The sequence below is a fragment of the Garra rufa genome, chromosome 17 (assembly GCF_049309525.1).
Source record: "Garra rufa chromosome 17, GarRuf1.0, whole genome shotgun sequence".
Taxonomy (NCBI): domain Eukaryota; kingdom Metazoa; phylum Chordata; class Actinopteri; order Cypriniformes; family Cyprinidae; genus Garra; species Garra rufa.
The window spans coordinates 450,062-464,640 of NC_133377.1; the positions used below are offsets into that span (position 1 = coordinate 450,062).

Genomic DNA, 14,579 nt, shown 5'->3' on the forward strand with positions numbered 1-14,579 from the left:
AAATATAATCACTTTGCGTTACATACAAAACTGGACTATTTTACTAGCTGAAACAATAGTATACGCTGTTTTGTGAGAAGAGGAGAAAAAAGACGAGTTTGGGTCGGATTGGGGCCCATATTACTGAATTCTGATAAACTCGGGCCAGCATCTAGGGCCAGGACCTAGAAGAGCAGGGCTCTTATGTGTGTGTCAGCAATGCTCACCTTAAATAATACTAATAATTGTAATTATTATAATTATTATTTTAATTTGTAGACTAAATAAATGGGTGCACTTAAACTGTTTATTATAATGAATGCTTTATTTTTAAATAACCTTTTACAGCTTTGGAAATGTGTTATACTATTCATTCTTAACACGTAGACTAATTTTGGCTTTTTTTTATAAGCTTTTCACCCAGAATTAGATGCATGCTTCACTGTTAATGTTATTAAATAAGGCCTCTTATTACATTGCATGCAGTTTGAGAGCAAAGGAATGACAACATAACCTGTAAATTGTTTGTTTTTTACCTTCTCCTCTCCAAACTCTATTATATTAAATTATTAAATCTATTATATCTATTATTTTATTTTGGTGCTTAAAGTACCATGATTCGCACTTACAAAATAGTCTTCTTTTTAGCGTTTATTTTACATTAATCATCATTAGGATAAAACACAGATATGTTATGTTTTAGCAGCTATTCTATTGGTTATTAATGTAAAATAAACGCTAAAAACATTGTTTTGTCAGTGTTCCATGGTCTCATATAGCCTACTATGAAAAATAAAGTTTAATAAAGGCAATGCAATGCATCCAGCACATAAACAGGTAGCCTGGTTTAATCTGGGGGCGGGGCCACAAATCCGTGAGTACAGTTTAAAACCCGTGGGAATGGATTGCGAAAGCGTGAGCACGGATTATGAATTTGTGGGTACTGATTCAAAATCCGAAGGCACGGTTTACAAAATCTGAGCACACGGATTGGAAATATTTTTAGAGATATGTCTTTTCTATACACTGCATTTTATAAATATTTATGTTTTAAAACCTGGAGGTGAGCCAATGGATATCACACAAGCAACGTGAAAACTGCGCAATGTTAAAGTGAAATTACGCCCCTGCGTGAGTGGAACTCTGCCGCTGATTCATTTGATTTGAATGTATGCTACATTGTACACTAGCCTATATTGAGACTGAAACGCCAAAATTGTATTCAACAGAATATGACAAGTGTTTTATTATTTTTGAAGTGTTGCCAGTCTGGGACGGGATAACCTTTTTACAAATAATGCATTTCATTTGTATCTTTGTTAACATGCTATTGACAATTTATTATTGTTTTACTGTTTACTTGTCTTTAATGTTTGAAATGTATATTAGTTATGCGAGAGGTTTTTGCCTTGCTGTGTTTTTAAGTTATAAATGTTAAAAAAAAGTTGAATTTTTTCTTTATGAGGTCAGCCACTATTGCTCACTGTAATGTTATGCTGATGGAAAAAAGTAATAGTAACTGCAACAATGCTTCTTGAATCTGATTTTACCTCAGTTAATGCCTCTTTGGCTCTAGCACGTTCTTTCCGGCCGCCGCCACGGTCAGAGGCAAGATTGAACCAACGAATGGCGAAGGAATCTATATCACTGTCTGCTGCATTGGTCGAAGAGTGGTTCTTCCTTACAGCTCCTGTAAAAAAAAAAAAAAGTAAAATAGGCATCTCCAACTTCCTCAGACCACTGAGCTCCATAATGTAATGTAAATGAGTTAAGGGATAAAGGCATATCAATAATTTATAGCTTAATTTTAATTTAATAAAATCAGCTGGTGCACTTGTATTGTCACAGCATGTGCAGGTGGTGATGTGGTGGAGATCCAGGGAGAAACCGTGAAACGGAAGTATAAAAAAAAGGGGGGGCCATGGCGGGTCAGTGAGCTCGGGTGGCCATGGCGGAGCAGACAGTTCAAGGGTATAGTACCCCCCCCCCCCCCCCCCACTATACCCTTGGCGCGGTCACTTGAGGGCGCTGTGGCGGCGCAGTCCGAGTATTTTTCTCCAAATATGTGGAAACATTGGCGAACTAGTTTGTATGTAAATATGTGATGTTGAGGATTCTGTCTGTCTTTTCATTATTAATTGTTTTATTTTGTTTGTTGTATTGTTTAAATAGGACAAATATGGAAACTCGTTGGTCATTTTTATACGCAATTCTATTGGTCTAATAGGATTCAATGATCTATGCTAAGCTATGCTAAAAGAACAGCTGAATGGATTTCAAAACGGTAAAAATCAACTTATTAACTCGGGGGGAGTTGGAGAATGAGCCCATTTCCAAAAAAAGTGGAGTGTTCCTTTAAGAATCGATTCGGGGATGTCCCGAATCGATATATCGTTGCGTTAAATTGAAGATTGATTAAAATCGGAGAATCAATATTTTTTACCCAGCCCTAATTGTTTGTGTACTTTTTTGGACCATGATGTGTCCGTAATAAAGTTTAATAAATAATCAAATAAATACCATACTTACTGATTAACAAACTTCGTGTAAGCATGTCCTTAAAGCACTTCTTCCCATTGACTCCTTTCCAGTTTATCTGTTTGGCTACTGCGTTTGAGAAAAGCCTTGACAGAATGTTCCACGTGACTCTTTTGGTGCTTTGTCCTCCAACAGCACCCAGAGCAGATATCTGAAAAGACAAAAACACATTATATATAATAAGATATTTTTGATTAGAAAATACAGTGTGGAAAACATGTTTAAAAGCTATGTTTGCAAACCTTAAAATTGAAATTTTAACCATAACACATCCATAAAAGTATTCAATAACATAGTAGTAATTTCAGTGACATCTATATGCAACATTTTACACAAATTCAGCTGTTACCATACAAATAAATACATGCATGACAGTTCTTATATTTTTATTATCTTATTTGGTCTCTATATGTTCATGGCATCACCAAAGGTATTTTGGTAACAGTTTGGAAAGTGGATAATGCAGATGATTGTTTCATGGCTGGCACTGCGCTTTGTTGCGGTACATGAGCAGGAAATATGTAATTCATTCTTACAACTTGTTAATTCGTTACTATGACCTAGAGTGGCATTTGCACATCCTGTCATGCCAGGGACTTTATGCCACTGCAATAGGCACATTTTGCAGCATTAAGGTTAACAATTTTTTTAACCCTTTTAAGATTAATTTATCTTTAATTTAAAGGGTGATTGCTCATGGGAACAAAACAAATAAACAAAAGAAAAAAAAATACCATGTTTTCTTTAGCCCGTGCATTTCTTGGGTCTTTCAGCCATTCCTCCAACTCCTCAACTTCATGGAGAGTGGTCAATGGGATACTGATGTTGCAAGGCATTTCAGCCACAGGAGTTTCTGTCCCCAGTCTTGCAGCTAGATTGTTTACTGCAGCAGCAATTTGCATTTGCTGTTCCTTTACATGTTCCAACAAAGTTAAGATGTGAAGCTGAGCAGCTACAAAAAAAAAAAAAAAAAAAAAAAAAACTTTTAAAGACCCCAAACAAACGTATTCTTAATATATATAATTTTACAAACTGGATGCTGTAAATTGAAAGGCTTTTACCAGAACAAGGAATTGGTCCATCGCCTGTCTTCCCCAGTCTAAATGTAGGCCTAAAGGAACGCTCCTCTGCAGAGAACTGGCCCATAGAGCTTGATGTGTGAGAGACAGGAATTGCAACTGGAGGCACTGAGGCTAGGAAATACATTGTTTTTAAGCTCATTGTTTTTTGCCTATAAGTGATGACTCTGATGAACAATGCTAACAAACAAACAATTATTTAAAAAAAATACCTGTGTAATAATTATCTTCAGAATGCATCCAGTGGCGCAGAGGACTGGAAGGCATCTGAGATGTACTTAAGGGGGCAGGTGGTGCTGCTATGAAACATTAAAATGAAAAAAAATTAAGTAAACAACAAATATTTATAAAAATTCACTATAATACCAATAAATCCTTCAATTTTACTGCTTTTAGTGTCCTCATTTGTAAATCTCTTTGGATAAAAGCATCAGCAAAATAACTACATGTAAATGTAAATTGAAGTTTATAACTAACAATGACTTGACTAATATCTAGCTGTTTAGTTGTAACATTAATATAACAGTATTAACAAAAACATAACTTACAGAATGATTCAATAGCATTACAGGAATATACCATTTACCAGGAAAAGAAGAATATTCAGTCTGCCTTGAGTCTAGCAGAGGTCTAGCAGAAGTCTGGCAAGTTTCATTACATGAAACGTCAGGAGTAGGTGGAGGAATCGGTGGTGCTGAACAAGGGAAGAGGGTGTGGTATCTCTTCGTTATACCCCCCTCTGGCTCACTGTCAGAGTCTGTTTCACCAAAGATTTGCCTAACAAATAAAACAATCGTCAAGTTATCATGTTTTTTTGCATGGTTAAAAACAAACAAAAATAAAAAAAATTAAAACAACTAATCGCTTTAAGAGTAAGAATATGAAGTTAGAATTGTTGCTTAATTCTAAATAAATACATTATGATCCACAAATAAATGTAAAGCGATTGACAAAAACCAAGCATAATCACGAAATAAATAAAATGAGTTCCACAAACATGAATTATATTCACAAGTAAAAAAATTTGAATTGCAAATAAAAAACATACTCACAAATATAATTTTTTTATTCTACAAATACAACTTTGCCCGGCATTTATATGTGAATCGCGTACTGTCCATTTGTAGATCGCTGCGCGTATTTGTTAATTTTGAAACATTTCAAGCGTCAAGAAGCAAACTAATCCACAAATGGATGGACTCCACCCACCTTCTACTTAAGCCAATCAGATACCTGCCATGTGAGGCTGACCAATCGTTGCACGTTCTCGCTTTAACCAATCACGTTTTTACGGTGACCGTAAGGTCACTTATGTTTGTCGTGGCCACTACATTTAAACTCGTGAGAACATGATATTATTATTTTCCCCTTCATTTTGATCTCTTTACTTAATGTTTTGAATGTTCTATGACTGGGATATTTACTGGAATGCAGTTCAAAGGTTGAATTTAATATATATTGTATTTAATTTAGTCTAATTAATAGACAAATATAAATTGGTCAGCCTCACGTGGCCGGTATCTGATTGGCTTAAGTAGAAGGTGGGTGAAGTCCATCCATGTGGATTAGTTTGCGTCTTTACGCTTGAACTGTTTCAAAATTAACAAATACGCGCAGCAATCTACAAATGCACAGTACGCGATTCGCATATAAATGCCGGGCAAAATTGTGTTTGTAGAATAAAAAAAATATTTGTGAGTATGTTTTTTATTTGCAATTCAAATTTTTTACTTGTGAATATAATTCATGTTTGTGGAACTCTAAGATTTATTTGTGGATCTCATTTTATTTATTTTGTGATTATGCTTGGTTTTTGTCAATCGCTTTACATTTATTTGTGGATCATAATGTATTTATTTAGAATTATGCAACAATTTTAACTCCATATAAGAAATGCTCGTACTCAAACAGACACACTAAATGTTCAATTAACCTATGCTACAGAGTCTGTAGTAAGAAATGTTTTACTTGACCTTTTGTAGTACTACAAGACAAAATATCCACTCTGCAAAGAGCCCAAATAAATGTCTAAACATACTTTAAATGGTAGATAGGTGCCATTGTCTCAGAATATGTAACCTTGGTTTGATTTTTCTCTTCCTAGTGACTTCTTGCTCGTCATCTGTTTGTAACTCAGAGGTATTACAGGTCAGTGAGGCCTTCAGTTTCTCTCTTGCTTTATGGTAATCACCTGATCAAAATTCACAAAAAACAAGCAATTAGTTCACTTCTACAAACTCATATGCAAGAAATCATGGCCGTGTCAGAAATGCATACACAATGTACACACTGTAAAAAATTTACTGTAAAATTTACAGCAAGTTACTGGCAACTTTGGTTGCCAGCAATACTGTAAATTTTTACAAGTGCACTGTAAATGATTAACTACAGTTTTACTGTAAAATTTACAGCAAGTTACTGGCAACTTTGGTTGCCAGCAATACTGTAAATTTTTACAAGTGCACTGTAAATGATTAACTACAGTTTTACTGTAAAATTTACAGCAAGTTACTGGCAACTTTGGTTGCCAGCAATACTGTAAATTTTTACAAGTGCACTGTAAATGATTAACTACAGTTTTACCGTTAAAATACAGCAATTTTCTGTATATATACTAGCAACGATATATACATTATTTAAAGCTGCTACTGTGAAATTGCAGCAATAGTTTGCAATTTTACAAGTGTACTGGAAATCATTAAATAACGTTTCACTGTAAAAATATTGTACTACTTTAATTTGTATATTCTTTATTTGCAGTATTTATTTTCCAGATTGCTGAATAATAATGACTAGCAATCTAAACAATTTATTAACTGCATAAGCTTTAAACAATATTTAACTGCATAAAGTGTTGTATAGTATGAAACTCAGTGCACCTATTATTTAATAAAAACAAAAATAATAATAATTTGACACATCTTAATCTTGATAAACAGGTCCAATTTTATTTAAAAAATCTCTTATTTATTAACTCTCAAATTTGCATGAAAGAAATGTCATAGAACAGTGTATTCAGTATTATTCTGAATTCCAAAATAAATTGGGCATGAAAATATTTACTTGAAACATATTACGCTGCTAAATATTAAGGTTAACCAATATTTAGCCAAAGTTGAAACCAACATCAAGTTAACCAACATGGTTATAATTAAATGGTTCGAAATACCATAAAGACAGTGATGAATTTTCACAACTTCATGGACAGTCCAACATGGCCAAACAACAAGCCCTCAAGTGAGTCCAAAAAAACTTCTGATCGAAAAAGGAGAACAGTTCAGATCCAGATGCTGTTCCAGCCCAGGATGCAGAGTGGCTAAAAAAATATATAAAAGAACAAAAAGGGCAATACATTAGATATTTTACAAAACAATGATACAGTCAGACAAAGACAGAGGGATGACAGATACAGTCAAAGGCAGAGAGAGTGATGATTGTTACAGTTAGATCAGTATGATATTAAACAGTAAAACACTAAAATTGTGAAAAATATTACAATTTTTACAAGTTATTACAAGTTTTATATTTGACTATACTTTCAAATATAATTTATTTCTGAGATGCAAAGCTGAATGTTCAGCATCATTACACCAGTGTTGCATGATCTTTCAGAGATCATTCTCATTTATTATCAATATCCTGATTTATTGTCAATGTTATTGTCAATGTTGTCAGTGTATGTTTTGGAGCCTGTGATACTTTTTCAGGATTCTTTGATGAATACGTTTCAAATAACAGCAGTTATTTAAAAGATAAAGTTTATCTAAAAATTTAAATCTTTACAATCAATTTCAATGTAACATACTATATATAAGTATAATATATAAGATTCCTGAAAAAAGTATCACAGGTTAATAAAAATATTAAACAGCACAATTGCTTCTAACATTGATAATAAATCAGCATATACAATAATTTCTAAAGGATCACTAAAGGACATTGGAGTAATTAGAAGACTAGTGTATTGATGCTGAAAATTCAGAAATAAATTACATTTTTAAGTATATTAAAATGGATAAAACATTTTAATAATATTTCACAACATTATAGTTTTTTCTGTATTTTTTATCAATTAAATGCAGCCTTTATGAGCAGAAGATACTTATTTCAAAACATAAAACCTACTGATCACAAACTTTTGAACGCTAGTGTAGATAAAGGATAAAATAACATAATAAAAGGAAAAAGATCTTGGTGTATGTGTACTTACATGTCAGTAATTCTGCTGAAAATCCTTCGCATTGCAAAGAAAACTGGTAACTTGGGTTCACTTCTGCTGGTTTCTTCTGTGTTCTGTCGTTTTAGATGGGTCTTTTCCTTTCAACTTCTTTGTTTCTCTCTCAGGATAAATATCTACAAAACAGTCAGGAAGCAGACAATATGTAATTCACATTAGTTTTAGCTTTTGTACATCTGAATTATTCTCCCTAAAAAAACTCTCTCTACTTGAGTTGAGAAACATATTCTATCATATCTACATGTAAAATGCAGGTACTCAGATTGTTAGAATGCAACTATTACCTTTGTATGAACTCCAAAACTCCGTCTGTCTCCTCTTGATAACGTTAGTCCAGAATATGTAATATGCTGCGAACAGGCCAGACAGGACAATGGGCTGGATTAAGGCATTCTTCAAATCAAAGTTAGCAAAAAGCATTAACGTTACATTCAAACAATAAGCGAATAAGCAAGTTATCAAAGGTGCTAGTACATCTCACTGCTTACGTTAACCACTTTAACAGCACCGTTCAGAGTTTACGTGACACACATCCTCCGTGAGCGGCTGACCGCGAATCGCGAGCCCTAAATACGCGTTTTATTTCGGTGCCCGTGTTAACAGATGGCTGCCTGTGCAAATTTGTTGTACATCATAAAATAATCACGAGAAAGTGTGCTGATCAGCACGACGTCGCCGTGAATCACATCTTTTGCCAATGAAGCTTGTAATTCTTAACGTAGGAACCCAGAGATGTTACGCCTATAGCCGATATAAGGCAGGGGAATGTGTGTGTAATCCTTCCGCGACTGCAGTGCCGAATCCCCGCACAAGTCTCTCTCGTGCTCCGCGGACGGAGGATTCGTTAATCTGCGGTTACCGCGAATGTTTATGACACCTTATATTCTTTAATATTCTAATACAGTTACAAATTATGAAAAATAAAACAGAAATAAGACACTTACTTACCACAGTTATGAATCGTTCTTCTTGCTGCTCCCAAATGTCGACCGTTAAAGATAATCCCGCCTCTTTAGATTTGAAATTTACCAGAATGCATTGCGGTTTACAGCAATATGCTGTATTGGCTGTATTATAAGAAATACAACCCGCTGCTGTAAAATATTGCTGTAATTTTTACAGCAATTTGTTACAGTGCACTTTTAAATCAATTTTGCATTATTACTGTACTAGTCTATAGAATTTTATAGGGATGCACCGGTTGACCGGCCATAAATCGAAACCGGACGGTTTTTGCATCTAACGCGCGGTTTTCGTTTTTATCCCGGCCGTTTTTTTTCCGGAAGTGTGTACGCGGGCCGCGGCATTCGATTCATTCAGAAACATGTCACTTGTGTGGAGGTTTTTCGAAATCTGAGAGCAGGACGTGAAGATTGCAATCTGCAATGTCTGCAAAGGACAGCCGCTTTTCTGTGCTCGCTGAAGTTGCGCGAGCGTACCTGTCCTCGCCCTGCACAAGCGCAGACAGCGAACGTTTGTTCAGCTCAGCTTCTCACGTGACAGATGAAAAAAGAAACGGACTCACTTGTGACAAAGCTGAGATGCTTATTTTTGTAAAACAAAAAAAAAAATAAAACAAGCATTACTTTACTTTTGAAAAGCTAAAAATAAAAGTCTGTTCTGTTAAGAATGATTATTATTATTTTACATTTAAATGCCTGTTGGCTTACTGTTTTACTTTACTAAAAGCATGTTTTACTTATTAAACTGTATTTAAGTTCATATTTTTTATTTATTATTTAATTATTATTATTATATATTATTCAATAGCCAAAGCCAGTTTGGCTTGTTAAATACAAAATAAATATGTTGTTTATGTTGTTTACTTGCATAACTTCTTGTTTTTGGAAAAATCGGAAATCAGTATCGGAATCGGCCCGCTTGCTTGTAAAGAAATCGGTATCGGAATTGGCCATGAAAAATCATGATCGGTGCATCCCTAGAATTTTATAATTGTCTGTCTAGAGGAAGTTTATGGTACTACACTATGGAAGATGAGAACTGACTTACGTATATAATTTTTTTTTAAATAAATGATTAAATAAACGCTGAAGTAAATAAATAAATGTAGAAATACATAATAAATAATTATGTCAAAATTGTCATTTTTAATTGTGCTATTTTTGTAACATTTGCGTTACACTTGGATACTTTGGATAAAAGCATTTTTAGCAAAATTCAAAATGACACTTTTGAAAAATTATATATTTCTACATTTATTTCTGCATTTATGTATTTATTTATAGTTAGGTCATTCCTCGTCCTCCATACTACAATATCCCATTTTCTCTGAAGAACAACTATTGCCAAATACGTGACAATGTTTACCTTGTGTTCTAAATCCACTATTAAGTACTGACTGTTAAATGTGTGTAAATTAATGTTTACAATAAAGACATAGAAACCATTAATAATTTAAATTATGTTAAATACAGAGTTTGTGTGTTTCTGAACACAAATAAATTGAATTTTGTTTCTAAAGCAGATCCTTACCAGCTCTTGAAAGGACACGAACATCAAATTTTTTCCAGTCTGTTCCTGGCTCTTCACATTTTCGCACAGCTCTATTAATGCGTTCATCGCTTTTATAGTTCGGCCATGAAGTAACACCATCTTCAAACCATGATTCTGATATGATGTTTACAGTCTTTGTTTCCATAAATTCCACAACTAGAAACATCTGAAAGACAATCCGTTGCAAAAATTATTACATATTTTAAAAGACAATCTATATGATATACAACATTGGAAACACTTCTTTAACATTGTCCTTCACTCCATATATTTGCATTGTTTGTACAATTCTTTTATTACTATCATTACCAACTTGCCTTTTCCTGTAAAAGATTCAAAATTACACATGCACAAGAAACAACATATACACAAAATCTGTTACATTTCCTGTTATTAAATGTAATTAATAATTAGTTAACTGTTAAACTTTCATAGTACACGGTGCCCACTGCTCTGCACATTTCGTTGAGAACCACTGAGTTAAGTAACACCAACATTCGTTTAAGGGATGGTTAATTGTGCTTTCACTTTTTAAACTTTATTTAGTGTGTAATGTTGCTGTTTGAGCATCTGTAAAGTTATGATGCTGAAAGATCAAAGCAAACAGAGATATTGTAGTTTAATGCCTACAAATACGGCTGGTAGGGACTACAACAAGCTACATCCCAGGATGGTGACATCACAAACCCTCAAATTTACAACAACCCCACTCCTGGAAACATGCAACAAAGGGGGTGAGGCCATGTTGCGCTTAAGAGAAGCGGAAGAGTGCTATCAAAGCAAAAGGTACTATCAAACCTCTGCAGCTGATCCATAATGCAGCAGTGAGAGTGGTCTTTAAAGGTTGTATCAGCGATTTCAAGCCTGAAACATAAATTGTCAAATTCAGCTGACCTTTCTTCACGATTCGCTCGCTGCCTGCCCCATAAATCGACTGTAAAAAAAAAACGCGTTTCTCTGGTCAGCCTAGGGTCCTAGATATGCCAAAAAAACAATCGCCGCTATCAACTATTCCACAGAAAAACAAACAGTGTTCCAACCAATCACCGTCAGGGGTTTGGTGTTGTGGACTTTTGCTCCGCCTCCCTCACATCCCTGCACCAGCAGGAAAGTCCTACCCTAGGCTAACCGGAGAGACGCGTTTTTTTTTTACAGCCGATTTATGGGGCAGGCAGCGAGCGGATCGTGAAGAAAGGTAAGCTGAATAAATTGACACTTTATGTTTCAGGCTTGAAATCGCTGATACAACCTTTAACAAGCCAAACAAAGCCCAGGTGACACCCCATTTCATCAGTTTGCACTGGTTACCAATAGTCACTCACATGAAATTCAAGGTACTGAAATTTGCTTTCAGCCAACTTACATTAAACACTTCACTCATAAATATTCCACTTCGCTGGTTTAAATCTTATCTCACTGGTAGGTTTTTCACAGTGGCCTGGGGAGGTATCCAAAGCCCATCAAGTGGTCACTGGGGTTTCTCAGGGATTTTTTTTTGGACCCCTCCTCTTCTCCATATACTGTACACTACATCAGTGTAGCAGCATTTACTACACAGAGCTGTAGTTCACTGACAAGCTACGCAACATTGTGTTCATCATTGGATATGTATCGCCGATAATTTACCGATATTGCATTGCTTGTCAGTAAACTACGGCTCTGGGTAGTAAATAACGCTCCATCAGAGCAGTGGTACATGAGGACTGGAACTGAGAAGTGTTCAAGACAAAAAATTAAAATCAAACAGGTTTGAAACAACTTAAGGATAAGTAAATGGTGAGTAAATTTTCATTTTTGGGTGAACTATCCATTTAATGGAACACATCGTCTGAAATAGGCTTCAGCAAAGTTTTGGGGATACTCACATGGTCAAAATCCAGTATCCAGAAACCTTTTGCAGTAAAGCAGCTCTTCAGTAGTTATTTTGTCAAGTCAGTCTTTGTTGTTTTGTCTCCCACTCCTAAACCCTCCTAGACCCTCACCTTCCACAACCCCCCACCTATATCCTGGAACTAACAGATTTGGTACTAGAACTGGTCATGCAAGAGGGGCATGACAACAAACTTATCTTTGTGAGGAAGGAGCACACACTTGTGAGAGATCTGTGATGCTTTGGCTACCCTAAATGGCCCTGTTGGCTCAGACACAATAAATACTCTAAGCAAATCAGAGCTTATTGGATAGTTAAAGAAATTTACCGCGTCTGTAAAAACTCGAAACACTACATATATTCCCTCAACAGACTGAACAATGTTATGGATAACACAAATGTCTCTGCCTATACCAAAAACATTGTTGCCTGTGGAAACTTTCACTGACCAACGTTCAGTTTGCAGCTCCCTGTACTGTGCTGTTGCTTGAAGGCCATCAGGAACAGGTCCAACATAATGTTGCATTCTCAAAGCTTTACAGGGCAACTCAACGGTACTGATTTTTTCAACCTCTGATAATCTTCTTATTATCTGCGCAAGAGGAAATTCTGGCTTTCTCACAAACTTCTTCAGTGTACGCAGGTAATTTTCATATGGAAAAGCTGAGATGGAGTCTAAAGAACCATGCAATTTGGCATCAGCTGACAGGTGGACCAAGGCATGCACATTATACACTAGGGCATCTTTTCCATAAAGCTCCCCAACATGTTTCGTAAATGTTGCCAGCAATGTGTTTGCGTAATTGTTAAATGAAGAACACAGCTGAGGACTGATAAGAATGCACATACCTGTATAAAATAACATAAAGTTATTATACAAAGTACTCTCTAAATATGGTGCCAAAGCAACAGAACCAGTATACAACAGAAATTGTCTAAGTTCGGTAGCTTTCCAACGGTCTAGTTCCCTCAAAGATCTTGGCTTCCTTGCAAACTCAACAGGTATGTATGCACGCATCTGAGTCAGACTTTGAGAAATACGGTCCACAAAACTGGAGGACAAGCGGAATTTCAAAGGACCTTTCAGCCAAATCTGTAACAATTTGCGCATGACACCTAAACATGCAAGGTGCATGTAGTCTAGAGGGAATCTAGTCACCATGCCCATGTCTAGACCAGAAAACCCATGTGGTCCATCATGATGATGTTCCTCGTCAGCTCTGGCTGCAAATGATAAATCAGTCCGTAACACAAAATCATTCTGGGGGTATGTCATTCTGTTGTTAAAGTAAACACCTGGCTGGCAACACTTGTCACATCCATGATATCCATTGTGAGCCTTTGTATTTTTTACAAAAGCTCTAGCAGGGGTATCACACACAACAGAATCCAGTTTAAAGAAAACCCTTTTTCCTTTAAAACAGACTCCTTCCTGCAGCTGCTTTAATTCGTTGGTAAAGTCTCTCAAGAATTCATCAGGGGCATTTGGTTTTTTTGTACCACAAAAGAGCCCGATAACAACAGGTTCTTTCATTGGGACATTTAACAAAAGTCCTAAAATGGGCCACAACTGTAAATTTGTACTCCTAAACAATGGAAGGCCATCAATATTTATCTGCAATTTGAAAGTAAAGCCATCTGCAACCTTTTCAATTAGTTGGGTTAGGGTGTTACCGATAGCTGTCAGGATACCTCTATAATGATACAACCCACCACATTTCTGATGGATCTTATATTCGGTTTTTGTTTTAAGGATGGTTCTAGCATCCTTTGGCAGTTCTGGGTGGTACAATCTCAACAAACTAAGAAGGGCTGTGAGGGCAACTAAAGAAACACCAAACTCTATAGACCAGTTGGCTAGTCTTTCAACCAGGCTGACTGGCTTATCTGCAAGCTCTGATTCTGACTCAGATTCAGTGTCAGGCTCTGAAACATTTTGTGTTTCAATCAATCTTCCAAGATCACCTGAGCAAACTGAATCTAAATGCTCATCTGTCTGAGAGGGTCTTGAGTCATTGTCATTGGTATTGGAATATGTGTCAGCTTTGTAAGCTGAAGTTGGCTCTGGTTGTAAGTCTTCTGCAATGTCATGCAGTCGTTTTTCAAGTGAAACTCGAGCTCTCCGTCTGACTCCAGAGGTTGTTAAAGGTAATTCTCTCCTTTTCATTGTCTCTAAAAAGACCAAATTGTGACCAAAAAAAATCTTTACAGGGTTTTACAGTCAGCAAATTAATTTCAAAGGATAGTTCACCCAAAAATAAAAAAAATTAATTAATCTTTATCTGCTTACCCCCAGGGCATCCAAGATATAGGTGACTTTGTTTCTTCAGTAGAACACAAACAAAGATTTTAAACTCAAACC

At 35.7% G+C, this 14,579-nt stretch overlaps 1 long non-coding RNA gene across 1 annotated transcript; it reads right to left on the reverse strand.

The window, feature by feature from the left end:
• Positions 1–6,518: 6,518 nt before the first annotated feature.
• Positions 6,519–8,887, reverse strand: LOC141290323 (uncharacterized). Its single transcript, XR_012340098.1, has 3 exons — positions 8,118–8,887; positions 7,807–7,949; positions 6,519–6,912 (listed from the first exon to the last, which is right to left on the reverse strand). It is a non-coding gene; the product is annotated as an uncharacterized lncRNA (long non-coding RNA).
• Between the last annotated feature and the right edge of the window lie 5,692 nt (positions 8,888–14,579).